Source organism: Symphalangus syndactylus, chromosome 2 (genome assembly GCF_028878055.3).
Source record: "Symphalangus syndactylus isolate Jambi chromosome 2, NHGRI_mSymSyn1-v2.1_pri, whole genome shotgun sequence".
Lineage (NCBI taxonomy): Eukaryota > Metazoa > Chordata > Mammalia > Primates > Hylobatidae > Symphalangus > Symphalangus syndactylus.
This window is the reverse complement of record NC_072424.2, coordinates 146,394,589-146,407,945: the sequence shown is the minus strand read 5'-3', so window position 1 is coordinate 146,407,945 and position 13,357 is coordinate 146,394,589. Positions and strand designations below refer to the sequence as shown.

At 46.1% G+C, this 13,357-nt stretch overlaps 1 long non-coding RNA gene across 2 annotated transcripts; it reads left to right on the top strand.

Moving 5' to 3' along the window:
- Positions 1-738: 738 nt before the first annotated feature.
- On the top strand, positions 739-12,896 carry LOC129463660 (uncharacterized). Of its 2 annotated transcripts, XR_010119524.1 has the most exons (6): positions 739-980; positions 1,591-1,862; positions 7,653-7,771; positions 8,851-9,011; positions 11,411-11,530; positions 12,759-12,896. It is a non-coding gene; the product is annotated as an uncharacterized lncRNA (long non-coding RNA). The 2 variants fall into 2 exon arrangements; XR_010119525.1 differs by lacking the exon at positions 8,851-9,011.
- The last annotated feature ends 461 nt before the right edge of the window (positions 12,897-13,357 follow it).

Sequence of the window (13,357 nt, the reverse complement as noted above, 5' to 3'; positions counted from 1 at the left end):
AGGACGCCCACCTCGTCAGGCTCACCCCCCACCGCACCTGAGCTTCTGTCTGTGGAGGTGGTTGAGGCTGCTGGCGGGTGGCGTGTGTGTGGTCATGGCCCTGTTCAGTTACACTGTCTGTTCTTAACTTCTGCCACATCCTCCTTTGGCCTTTAATTTCGTAAGGGTGGTTGTGGGTGGAATGTTCCGTGGTCCATTTCTTTCTACCTCAGAGCTACCCCTGGACCTGACGTTTTCGTGTAAATGCTGGTGCTCACTCTGCGGCCGTCGTAGGGTTTGCTGAAGATGGTGGCGTGTGGCTGGGTCAGCAGCAGCCGGTGGAGGCTTCGGGGTTTGTTGATGGCCCAGTGGCTCCTCCGAGGAAGCGAAGCGCTGCCCTGGGTCCCAGCTGCTGCTGGCGGCACTCGGGCCGGTGACTGCTCATTTTATTAGCTCATGGCGAGGCGTAGGGGGTAGCTGACCCCAGCTTGGGTCTTAGCTATCATGCTCGGAACACACTGAAGTCACTTTCACAGTTTTTTATTTTAGCGGTAGCTTTTCATGTCTTAGCTGGGGTTTAACTTTATTTGTGTATAATCTTAAGCACGCTTTACACTGGGCTTTATTAATTTGGGTTAAGCCTATGGCCATGGTGGCTGGCACGAAATTTACCAACCCTGAGGAAAATTACTGTAGCTTCTCACACTTCTGCTTTACCACCACATCTTTGTCTCCGCTGTTTCCCGCAGGGCTGTGGCTGAGTGGGGAGCTAGGAGCTGCTCCTGAGTGAGCCTGAGGCCGGTTGCTGTGGGTCTCCTGCGAACCTAGAGGCCTCCGTGCAGGAACGCAGGTACCTGGATGCGTGGTGGCGAAAAGAACTCACGAGGAGGCCGAGACCAGGCTGTGTGCTGACGGTGTTGACGAACTCAGGCTTGGTCAGTGCCTGGCTTCAGCGATGTCAACGTGTACTCAGAGGAGAAATTGCTGAGCTGCAGTTCTTTGTGAGTATCCTGGGCTTTCTTAGTAATCGTAGTAAGAAACAGAAGTTTTACTCCAAAAAGCCTAATTTTGAGTGAATTTTTCTGGCAAAGCGGGCTGTGGTCTATAGGGGCCCAGCTCTGATGTCACAGCAGGTGACACAGGTCAGAAGCAGCCTCCTTGGAATGGAGTCAGCGTGCTGGGGCCGCCTCCCTGCCACCTCGCTTGGCCAGGCATCACCACGGCACACAGTGAGGGACCTTCTGATCCCGGTGGCAAGGGCCGTGTCTCCAGCCTGCCCCTGTGGCCAGCCCTGTGCACCCCTCCCTCCCTCCCTCCCTTCCTTCCGAGATGGACTCTCACTCTGTCACCCACAATCTCGGCTCACTGCAAGCTCCGCCTCCTGGGTTCACGCCATTCTCCTGCCTCAGCCTCCCGAGTAGCTGGGACTACAGGCGCCCGCCACCACGCCCGACTAATTTTTTGTATTTTTAGTAGAAATGGGGTTTCACCGTGTTAGCCAGGATGGTCTCGATCTCCTGACCTCGTGATCCGTCCCCCTCAGCCTCCCAAAGTGCTGGGATTACAGGCATGAGCCACCGCGCCTGGCCCTGTGCACCTCTTTCATTTCAGGTTTCCAGCACATTGAAACAGTCTCTGACACCACCCTGGAGAGAGCAGAAGCCACGCTGTAGTGACCGGCCCTCTCGGACCACAGGGGTGGACATAGCGGTGGCTGTGGCAGCCTCAGGTGGCCACCTCCCCCCATTCACCCCACGTGCGCCCCATGGCCTCTCTCTGGCACTATTAACAGCACTGACCCCACGAGTGGGGAGGGTCCCTGCGAGTACAAAAGCCCCTCCCCACCGTTCAGCATGGACAGCCAGTCCAGTACAGCCCCATTGGTAAGAGACTTGAGAATAAAGGGTGATACTGGAGGGTGGGGGGCTGAAGGTCTCTGACCTCTGTGGGGACGCAGTGGGTGCCACAGTGATTGACACGTCCAGCTGGGCCTGCTGGCTGTGGGACACCCTAAGGCATCATGAGGTTGCTAGTTTTGGCAACAGAGAGGAGAATTTGTGGAAATGGGGTGCCGTAGAAGAAAAGTAGACTGGGCTTGGTCCTCACAAAGGAATTGTCGACTGTTCCTGGTAGAATTTTAACCCTTATATTTGGGAAAGAGAGCAAGGATAGATAAAATCTCCTAACTGGTCAGGCGACTGCCTGGATGGACTGCTAGGGTTGGTTTTTCGGTCTCAAATGTCCCTGAAGGAGTTGGGGGGATGGTGTTGACAGAGCCCAAGCTGCTGGCATGAGCTGGGTATCCTGATCCCTGCTTAGAAGCTGTTTCTGTTGAATGATATCCCAGAACTATTAATTCTGGAAGCTTGAAAACCACTTATGTAATGTCTTCAGAACAATATTAAGGGCTGGTCTCCACAGGATAAATCTGGGCCACAATTACACAGGATCCCACCCTGTTTCCAGGGAGCATTTGCCTCTTAGACAGCATTTGTTGAGAAGAAATTACAGTTTACAGCTTGAAAAATATAAGGATGGCGAATGAGATCAATGGGATATTTCAGCTTTTCTCCTATTCTCTGTGAAAATTTTCCTTGTCAGTTCCCTGTGAATCCCGGGAAACTTTCCTGAGAAAATAAAATTAATACACAAGATAGACACATAAAATTGACGCATAAATTAACACATATGGAGATATTTATGAAGCATAGAGAAAACTTTATTGCCTGAGGCACGTGCTCCAGAAATGTGGTGTGGAATAAACAGAAAGACAGAATGCCGTCTGAAAGGCCGCCTCCACGTGTAACAACTGGCCTTTGATGAAGGAAGATCTTCCAGAATCTAAATTTGTCTGGTATTAATTAATAGGAAGAGTTAATAAGACAATATAGAAGATCATAAATGCCAAATTTTGCTCATTGTAGCACGATAAAACATTTTGCTCATTGTAGCAGTAAATAAAAGGTGTAGCATCAGAAGAAATTCAGAGCTGGGTTTAGATGAAAGAAAACGTCATCAATAGCATGTCCCAAGATGGAGCCTTTCAAGCCAATTATGCAATTCTCTTGTAGAAAGTTAATGTTTATTCATCCATATTATATACATTCTTTATTAATTTTATTTTGATGGGATAACAGATAGGATAAATAGTGCCTTTTCAGATGTCCTCGTAACTGGAAGCCTTGGAAAAGAGTTCTCTTGTTTCTCATCATACACCATTGTAATAGTGTGATCATCTTGGGACATCTCCTCTGGAAAGGTGGAAAAGATAAGCTCGCCTTAAAACACTCATTTCCCAAATGGCATGTTTTTACCCTCTATGGTTTGGATTGGGTTGCTGGGAGGAGGAAGGTCTTATAGGTGAGTGTCACGGACAGGAATGTCAATATCAGGAATATTTGTTAGCCACATAGAAATAATTTTCAACACTTTCACATATATTATTTTATGTCCTCAGTACTTTCTGTTAATTTTATCAGGTAGTAAAGTCTATTTTATCATCAAATACAGTAGTTGATTAAAGAGGGTGCACCCTTCTACCTTGGATGCCCGGTGAGGCTCAGCATTCACCCAGACCCACAGGACTTGTGAGGCAGTGCAGGATAGCAGGCTGGCTGCCTTCACATCAGGGCTCTTCCTCAGCATGATCTACCCAACATCTCACTGAAGCCACGGAACACAAGACACCAGCCTACGGACTTGTCAGCTGGAGGTTAATCTAGTGAGAAACACCATCTGTGGCCATTGACTAGAGACAGAATTCAAAGATCCTCTGCAAGGAGTTGCTCTTTGGAATTTGTCTAAACGCTGCAGAGCCCATTCCTGTTTTAGATGACAGGTCTGTCAGCATCAAGGCACTTAGATTGGGAGAGGGACCTAACCCTCAGCATAGGCAGAGGGAACTCGGGACAGCAGCGGTGCTGCTTTTATCTCCCCTGATTTGCTGCTTTTAGGGAAGGGCTTTCTATCTTGCAGGCACAAGTTAAAAATCACTACCAACCTTTTTTCAATAAAATGCAAAATTCCTTTTCACTGTTTCCACAGACTTTACAAAGCCACTTTGTGAGACTGACAACAAATAATAGCTTTTAAAATAGTTTTGGCCCTGATGTGGTTTGGCTCTGTGTCCCCACCCAAATCTCATCTTAAATTGTATTCCCATAATTCCCAAGTGTTGCGGGAGGGACCCAGTGGGAGATAATTCCATCATGGGGGTGGTTTCCCCCATACTGTTCTTCTGGTAGTGAGTAAGTCTCACAAGAGCTGATGGTTTTATCAAGGGTTTCCACATTTGCATCTTTCTCATTTTCTCTTGCCACTGCCATGTAAGAAGTGCCTTTCACCTCTCACCATGATTCTGTGGCCTCCCCAGCCATGTGGAACTGTAAGTTCAATTAAACCTCTTTTTCTGCCCCGTCTTGGGTATGTTTTTATCAGCAGCATGAAAACAGACTAATAGAGTAAACTGGAACCAGCAGAGTGGGGCATTGCTGAAAAGATACTCGAAAATGTGGAAGTGACTTTGGAACTGGGTAACAGGCAGAAGTTGGAACAGTTGGGAGGGCTCAGACGAAGACAGAAAAATGCGGGACAGTTTGGAACTTCCTGGAGATTTGTTGAATGGCTTTGACAAAAATACTGATAATGATATGGACAGTGAAATCCAGGCTGAGGTGGTCTCACATGGAGATGAGGAACTTGTTGGGAACTGGAGCAAAGGTGACCTTTGTTATGTTTTAGCAAAGAGACTGGTGGCATTTTGCTCCTGCCTGAGAGATTTCTGGAACTTTGAACTTGAGAGAGCTGATGTAGGGTATCTAGGAGAAGAAATTTCTAAGCAGCAAAGCATTCAAGAGGTGACTTGGGTGCTTTTAAAGGCATTCAGGTTTTTTTTAATCTGTCATTTTATTTTATTTTTAATTATTTTTATTATACCTTAAGTTCTAGGGTACATGTGCACAACTTGCAGGTTTGTTACCTATGTATACATGTGCCATGTTGGTGTGCTGCACCCATTAACTCGTCATTTACATTAGGTATTTCTCCTAATGCTATCCCTCCCCGCCAACCCACTCCACGACAGGCCCCAGTGTGTGATATTCCCCACCCTGTGTCCAAGTGTTCTCATTGTTCAATTCCCACCGATGAGTGAGAACATGTGGTGTCTGGTTTTCTGTCCTTGTGATAGTTTGCTCAGAATGATGGTTTCCAGCTTCATCCATGTCCCTACAAAGGACATGAACTCATCATTTTTTATGGCTGCATAGTATTCCATGGTGTATATGTGCCACATTTTCTTAATCCAGTCTGTCACTGATGGACATTTGGGTTGGTTCCAAGTCTTTACTGTTGTGAATCGTGCCGCAATAAACATACATGTGCATGTGTCTTTAGAGCAGCATGATTTATAATCCTTTGGGTATATGCCCAGTAATGGGATGGCTGGGTCAAATGGTATTTCTAGTTCTAGATCCCTGAGGAATCTCCACACTGACTTCGACAATGGTTGAACTAGTTTACAGTCCCACCAACAGTGTAAAAGTGTTCCTATTTCTCCACATCCTCTCCAGCACCTGTTGTTTCCTGACTTTTTAATGATTGCCATTCTAGCTGGCGTGAGATGGCATCTCATTGTGGTTTTGATTTGCATTTCTCTGATGGCCAGTGATGATGAACATTTTTTCATGTGTTTTTTGGCTGCATAAATGTCTTCTTTTGAGAAATGTCTGTTCATATCCTTTGTCCACTTTTTGATGGGGTTGTTAGATTTTTTTCTTGTAAATTTGTTTAAGTTCTTTGTAGATTCTGGCCATTAGCCCTTTGTCAGATAGGTAGATTGCAAAAATTTTCTCCCATTCTGTAGGTTGCCTGTTCACTCTGATAGTAGTTTCTTTTGCTGTGCAGAAGCTCTTTAGTTTAATTAGATCCCATCTGTCAATTTTGGCTTTTGTTGTGATTGCTTTTGGTGTTTTAGTCATGAAGTCTTTGCCCATGCCTATGTCCTGAATGGTATTGCCTAGGTTTTCTTCTAGGGTTTTTATGGTTTTAGGTCTAACATTTAAGTCTTTAATCCATCTTGAATTAATTTTTGTGTAAGGTGTAAGGAAGGGATCCAGTTTCAGCTTTCTACATATGGCTAGCCAGTTTTCCCAGCACCATTTATTAAATAGGGAATCCTTTCCCCATTTTTTGTTTTTGTCAGGTTTGTCAAAGATCAGATGGTTGTAGATGTGTGATATTGTTTCCAAGGGCTCTATTCTATTCCATTGGTCTATATATCTGTTTTGGTACCAGTACCATGCTGTTTTGGTTACTGTAGTAAATGCATTCAGTTTTAAAAGGGAAACAGAGCATAAAAGTTCAGAAAATTTGCAGCCTGACAATGTGATAGAAAAGAAAATCCCATTTTCTGAGGAGAAATTCAAGCCAGCTGTGATATTTGTATAAATAACCAGGAGTCGCATGTTAATCTCCAAGACAATGGGGAAAATGTCTCCAGGGCATGTCAGAGAACTTTGCAGTAGCCTCTTCCATCACAGACCCAGAGGTCTAAGAGGAAAAAATGGTTTTGTGGGCCCTGAGCTGTGTGCAGCCTAGGGACTTGATGCCCTGTGTCCCAGCCACTCCAGCTGTGGCTGAAAGGGGCCAATGGACAGCTTGGGCTGTGGCTTCAGAGGATGGAAGCCCCAAGCCTTGGCAGCTTCCACATGGTGTTGAGCCTGCAGGTGCACAGAAGTCAAGAATTGAGGTTTGAGAACCTCCACCTGGATTTCAGAAGACATATGGAAATGCCTGGATGTCCAGGCAAAACGTGGCTGTAGGGGCGGGGCCCTCATGGAGAACCTCTGCCAGAGCAGTGCAGAAGGGAAATGTGGGGTCAGAGCCCCCACACAGAGTCCCTACTGGGTCACTGCCTGGTGGAGCTGTGAGAAGAGGGCCACCGTCCTCCATACGCCAGAATGGTAGATCCACTGGCAACTTGCACCGTGAGCCTGGAAATGCCGCAGTCACTCAATGCCAGCCTATGAAAGCAGCTGGAGGGAGGCAGTACCCTGCAAAGCCACAGAGGCGGAGTTGCCCAAGACCATGGGAACCTCCCTCTTGCATCAGCGTGACCTGTATGTGAGACCTGGAGTCAAAAGAGATCGTTTTGGAAGTTTAAAATTTGACTATCCCACTGGATTTCAGACTTACATGGGCCCTGAACCCCTTTGTTTTGGCCAATTTCTCCCCTTTGGAACTTCTGTGTTTACCCAATACCTTTACCCCAATTGTATCTAGGAAGCAACTAGCTTGCTTTGGATTTTACAGGCTCATAGGTGGAAGGGACTTGCCTTGTCTTATGTGAGACTTTAGATGGTGGATTTTAGGTTAATGCTGAAATGAGTTAAGACTTTGGGGGACTGACTGTTGGGAAGGCATGATTGGTTTTGAAATGTGAGGACATGAGATTTGGAGGGGCCAGGTGCAGAATGGTATGGTTTGGCTCTGTGTCCATACCCAAATCTCATCTTGAATTGAACTCCCATAATTTCCACATGTTGTGGGAGGGAACTGGTGGGAGATAATTTGAATCATGGGGGCAGTTTCCCCCATACTGTTCTTGTTATAGTTAATAAGTCTCAGAAGATCTGATGATTTTATCAGGGGTTTCTACTTTTGCTCCTTCCTAGTTTTTCTCTTGCCGCTGCCATGTAAGAAGAGCCTTTCACCTCCTGCCATGATTATGAGAATTCCCCGGCCATGTGGAACTGTTAAGTCCAATTTAACATCTTTTTCTTCCTAGTCCCAGGTATGTCTTTACCAGCAGCATGAAAATAGACTAACACAGGCCCTAACAGAGAGCATGTGCTGTTTTTATCCAGTTGACAAAGGTGCACCCCAGGTGTTTCAGGGGACTGAAGCATTAGGACCTGTGCAGTGTGTGTTTATTTGTTGTTGCCCAATTTTGGGCCTGGCACCGGCACCGGGGAGAGGATAATCCACTTTCACCCACAACCTTCCCAAGGCTTCCCCACTGAGTGCCAGCAACGGACGTAGCTAAGCCCCAACCTCTCTGCCCAGGGAACCAGCCCTCGGCACCCACTGGGCTCCAGGGCCTCTCAGCAGGAGGCGCTTCAAGTTGAAGGGGTGACCTGTCCTGTCCCTGCTTCAGTGGAAGTCAGATTAAAATGTATACCAGAAGGACATAGAATATCTACCCGGGGCGAGAGGCCCCAAAAAGAATGAAAAACCAAAACCAAAACAAAAGGAACCTGCGTCATTGGGTATTTAGAGTTGACCACATGGCTTTTGCTGGCCTGTGTCTCATGTTTGGGAGCACTCAGCTCTGTGGACATGATAGCTTGAGGGTGTGACCCAGGTCTTATTACTGCTGGGTGTTAGGAAGCAGTGATGGTTTCCTCCAAAAACAAAGACTTCCTATAATTTCTTCCTATGTGTGAGGTGGAAACCCAATGTCTATATTTTCTATCAGTTACAGAAAAATTACTATTTAAAGATTCTGACTAAATCTTTACCAACAATGTAAAGAAGGGTCATTTGGACTTATTCTTGTTTAGAAACCAAAAATCTACCCAAATAACCAATTTCCAAATTACACGGGTCTGGTAGTTTTGTCTTGGTTTGCTTTAAGACGATATTTTCTCCATATCTATCAAGGAGTCTGATATACAGTAGGTGATTAATAAATGTTTGTTGAATAAGTGAATGAATGAGAGTGTGATATATACTGTTAGAGACATTGTATTGTGTCAGTATCAATGATATCTATGATACAAGACAAGGCATTTTACTTCTGCCTTTAGAGATGCATTTAATTTACTGTGTATTACCATCATATTTATAAAGCCCCTTTCCACCTCTGTGTAGGGTAACTCAATGCTCTTTATCAAGAGCAATCTGTGAATTTTGAAGAAAGAACAGACATCAGAAAAAGGAAATCTCCATCTAAAGATAAATTCACCTAGAAATTGCCTAGAACATGATGAAAACTCATGCTTTGCTCGCTGGCTATAAGCATTTCTCTTGGGGTGATTGTACATTTTACTTTCTGGCTTCCCACCCGCTAGGATGCATGCCACACTGAACTTAAATTCCGTGACTAACTGCCATGCACAGATGTCCTGGAGACAAATACACACCAGAAAATATGCCAAGTATCAAATTCACACAAAACATTATAGAACTAGCAAATATTTGCTGCTTTTGGCTGTGTTGGAAATTATCTTCTGTGAGATAAATCTTTTGGCTAAAATATGATTTTTAAAGATTCTCAAATGTTCGAGTCTTCATTTCTGCATTAATTAAATTAAGATGGAGCCAGCGTCTCTGAGAAAGCTCACAAGCTCTTAACTCATGAGGTTGCTCCCAAGTATCTCATTCTGTTTTTACTCATCCTCCTGCGTGGCAAGGAAGAGAAAGAGCCAATAAATAAATGAAATAAATGAACAGTCCTTCAGGCTCAGGCCCAGAACGGAGGTCTCAAGCTTGGTAGAAAATGGGCTGACCAAGAAACCAAGACATGGTGTCTGAAGCACACGGACACCTACAAACAAGAGGCCTGTTCTTTCCCACTGGCCCACAGGGGCCCCAAAGTCTCGCATTTAGACTTTATGCTCTTTCTTCTTTGTTAAACATAAATTGTTGTATTAGTCTTAGAGTTTTATTTTGCTCTCTATGAAGACAATGCCTGTAACCGTCTGTTGTATGTAATAGAATGCCACAGTTACTAAAATATGCAAAAATAACTAGACGCAGAAAGGTGAAATTAAAAATCCGTATCGTAGTAGCCGCTACTAAGAAGTCTTATTTCTATCTCCCATTTGCATTAACCCATTTGTGTATTTATTAACTCATTTGCCTGACAGTACCGCACATTTCCTGTGTGCCTCCAAAGCTGTTTCATCTCGATTCCCTTCTTCTCCGATTTGAGTGAGGGGCTCTTACAAGCCTTCAGCACCCGACTCAGTTCTTGTTGAAACAAGGCCCGTCACTCTCGGCAGTCCCTGTGTTGAATGGTGGAGCAGCCAAAGTGGGTTCTCAGAGCCTGCTGCATCCCTCTGCAGACCCCCACCCACCAGCCCCCACCTCTTGGCCCTCAGAGGCCCGGCCTGTCCTGCTCCGGTGCAGTGACCCCAAAGCCTCTTCCCTCCAATGGGACACCTCCAATTACCCCCCTTTTCCTGTGTGTTCCTTTCTCCTGGGGTTTGCCCTCTCCCAGAGCATAAGCAAGCTCCAGCCTCTCCTGCTTCTGAAACTTCTCCTGGACCCTGTAGCCTCCTCCCTCTGACCCTGTCCCTGCCATGCTGCTTCCAGCAGCTCCTGCAGGCGTCCCCTTGGTCACGCCTTCCACATGTTCCCCCAACTTCTGCCCACACGGGGCTGAGGCTTCACTGGAGCTCGGGGATGCCCCGCAGAGATTCCTGCTGCTTCCTCTCAGGCCTGAGCACCTCCCGTGACTTCAGGGGCAGGGTTCCTCCTGCCTCCCAGACAACCCGCTCTTTCCTACGCAGGGCTCGGTGCCCTGCAGTTAGTTCTTCTCTGTACCCCGCTGGCCTCTTTGCAGCGAGCTCCTCTCTTCAGCCTCCACTCTGCATGGCGAGTGGCTGTAGGCACAGGATGCCCACAGGCAGATCCATCTCAAGCCAACGCCAAACCGCCCTCTCCCCTTGGAATAAGCCCATCTTCCCACACCCTATTCCTACCCACCACCATCAACTGGGGGGTGTCAGTCACCCCAGCCTCCACCAGGCCCCACATCCTGATGACTTCATTTTGAAAATTTATTTTTAAAGTTTTCATATTTAAATTTTAAACTAATAACTTTGTAATTAGGGATAAAACTCAAAACCATAAAGAAAGCAAAATTAAATTATCCCAGTTTTACCACCCAGAAATCACTAATGCCAATGTTCAATGAGCATTATCATAAAGCTCTCCATGAATGGGAAAGAATAAAAGAAGGAAAAGCACATTTAAAACTGTGATTATACCATAAACGCTGAAGTATAATGAAGTACAGAATTTAATTTTAAATGAATTTGACCAATAAAACAGGGACCTGGACTATAAATAAAGGAGAACTGTCAGAGTTCAGACAATTTTCAATTACAAAAGAAATAATAGCTCCTAAAACACAGCTCTAAAGTTTGTCAAAATATTAACAAAAATGTGAAGAAGATGGAACTTTTCAAAACCAGTGGTTCAGGTTTAGGTCACACTTAGGGCCCCTGGTTCTGAATGAGAAAATCAGCATCTGTGGACGTTCTTTTACCCCCTCTCTTCCCTAAGCTCAGGTTGTCTACACGTTTCCAATACATTTCCCATGATCAACATTTTTTATCTTAGTTCCATATTTAAATGGATTCAGTTGTTTTTCTGTAGTTCAATCTATTTTGACGCATTTCCTGTTTCTGACCTCTTCATTCAGGTTGTTCTCATTCATGGCTGGATCACACCAGCAAGAAGGGCTTTAAAGGACAACTCCTTCGGGCCGTCCTACACTGAAACCGCCTGAGCGCTGCTGTCTTTGTGCTTGCAGAAAATCACGGTGGGCACAAAATTTTAGACTAAGATTTCGAGAGCATGAGAGCTACTGTTCACGAATCCAGGGCCAGCCTGGTGACTGTCTTCCTTTAAAGCACCTGGCTGGGTACCTAAAATGTTCCTTTTTTTTTTTTTTTTTTTGAAATTCAATAACTTCATCAGAACAGGCCTTGATGTAGACAGATCTCCATCTTTTTGGTTTTTTGAGTGAGTTTTTGCTCTGTCGGCTGAATTCTTTGGAATTTAGTTCTGAAATCACCCAATTGTTGAGTATTCGTTTCCTAGCAATCTACTGCTGTCTTTCTTTCTCTGCAACCTTGGTGGGTCTGACGAGCAGGAAGAGTGGGCAGCAAAGCCGCCGGGAAAGCCCAGAGCAGCAGGGCAGGGGCGGAAGGAGCAGCAGGCAGGGGTGGAAGGTGGCGGTGGGGAGAGGGGGATGTGGAGCGAGGCGCTGGGGCAGCTGTAGGGGAATGTAGGGGAAACCTAGGGGCATGTTTGTCATTGGTAAGAGTAGGGGGAATAGCAGAGCAGAGCTTGAAACATTTATACAATAGTTTTTAGCTGATGGAAAAAGGAAGAGAATTTCCAGTGTCGCATCCCTGAAGGCTATTCAGAATGGAATCTCATATCACATCTGAGACAGTAAACGTTCACCATGGAACAGAATTTGAAACAAAAAATACAAATAGCTTCCTTTATGGAATACCTACTGGATGTCTGGCCATGTACCAAGTGTTCTGCAACATTTATGTTATTTAAACTGCGCAGTACTTCCATTGCTTCTCCTTTACAGATGGGGAAACTGAGTCATCAAGGAGGTGACTAGCGTGCAGAGGGTCACATTGCTGGTAACCGGAAGGGCCTGGATTTGACCACAGGTGTTTTATGACAACACCAAAGGGAAAAAATCAATACATGTAGTTTCAACAAAAAGAAAATAATCTTTTTTTAGTATTCATCATTGATAAAATGAAAGGTTTTGAGAAAAACAAAGCAATGAGAAGAATGTGAGACAGAAATATAGAGGTTCTGCCTTGCACTCATCTGGGGCTCTGGAGTGAGATGAGACAGGGCCAGAGCCCCTACCAGCTGTGTGGCCTTAGGGAACCTCTGTAATGACTGAAGTCATGCAAGTAAGAACTCCACCAACACCCAGAGGGCACTTGCCAGGTGCCAGGCCCCCCCAGGCTGTGGGCTTTAGCCATATCATTGTTACCCCACTTTCTCCCCAGGTACTGAACATGCCAACCTCATGGGTTAGTTGAGAGAAGTGTGTGGGTATTCCCGGTCAAACACTCAGCCTAGGGCCAGCCGCTACCAGCACTCCACTCCGATGACTGCAGGGAAGTGGTTCATATCCATAAAACCAAAAGGTGAGGCCCATGTTTGAGTTACTCACAAAACGTACACACCCCATGTCCCTCGGTCTCCAGTGGTGGAGATGCAAAAGCGTGCTTCTAAACACACCCGCCCTTAGGTGACACGGAGACGTGGGCCTCCCCACCTGGAGCTGCGGACAGATCCCACAGTTGGGTAAAGACGCTTGGGATGGAGGAGCTGGGCCTGGTGCTAGAGCAGCTGGGGTTCTGCAAACGTTGCCACTGTCCAGGGAGAAGACGTGGAGAAAACTGAGGCCGCCCGAGACTGAACCTGGGGAACGAGTACATAACGGAGGCGCCGGGTGGAGGGCAGGCAACAGCGGAAGCTGGGGAGGTGGACGGGAATTGGGAGGGCGGAGTGCTCAGAGGACATCCTTGCTTAGCAGAAGCCACAGGATTTGCTGGGAATAAGCGTGAAGTCAAAACCATACCCCCTTCTAACAGGGTGTGTG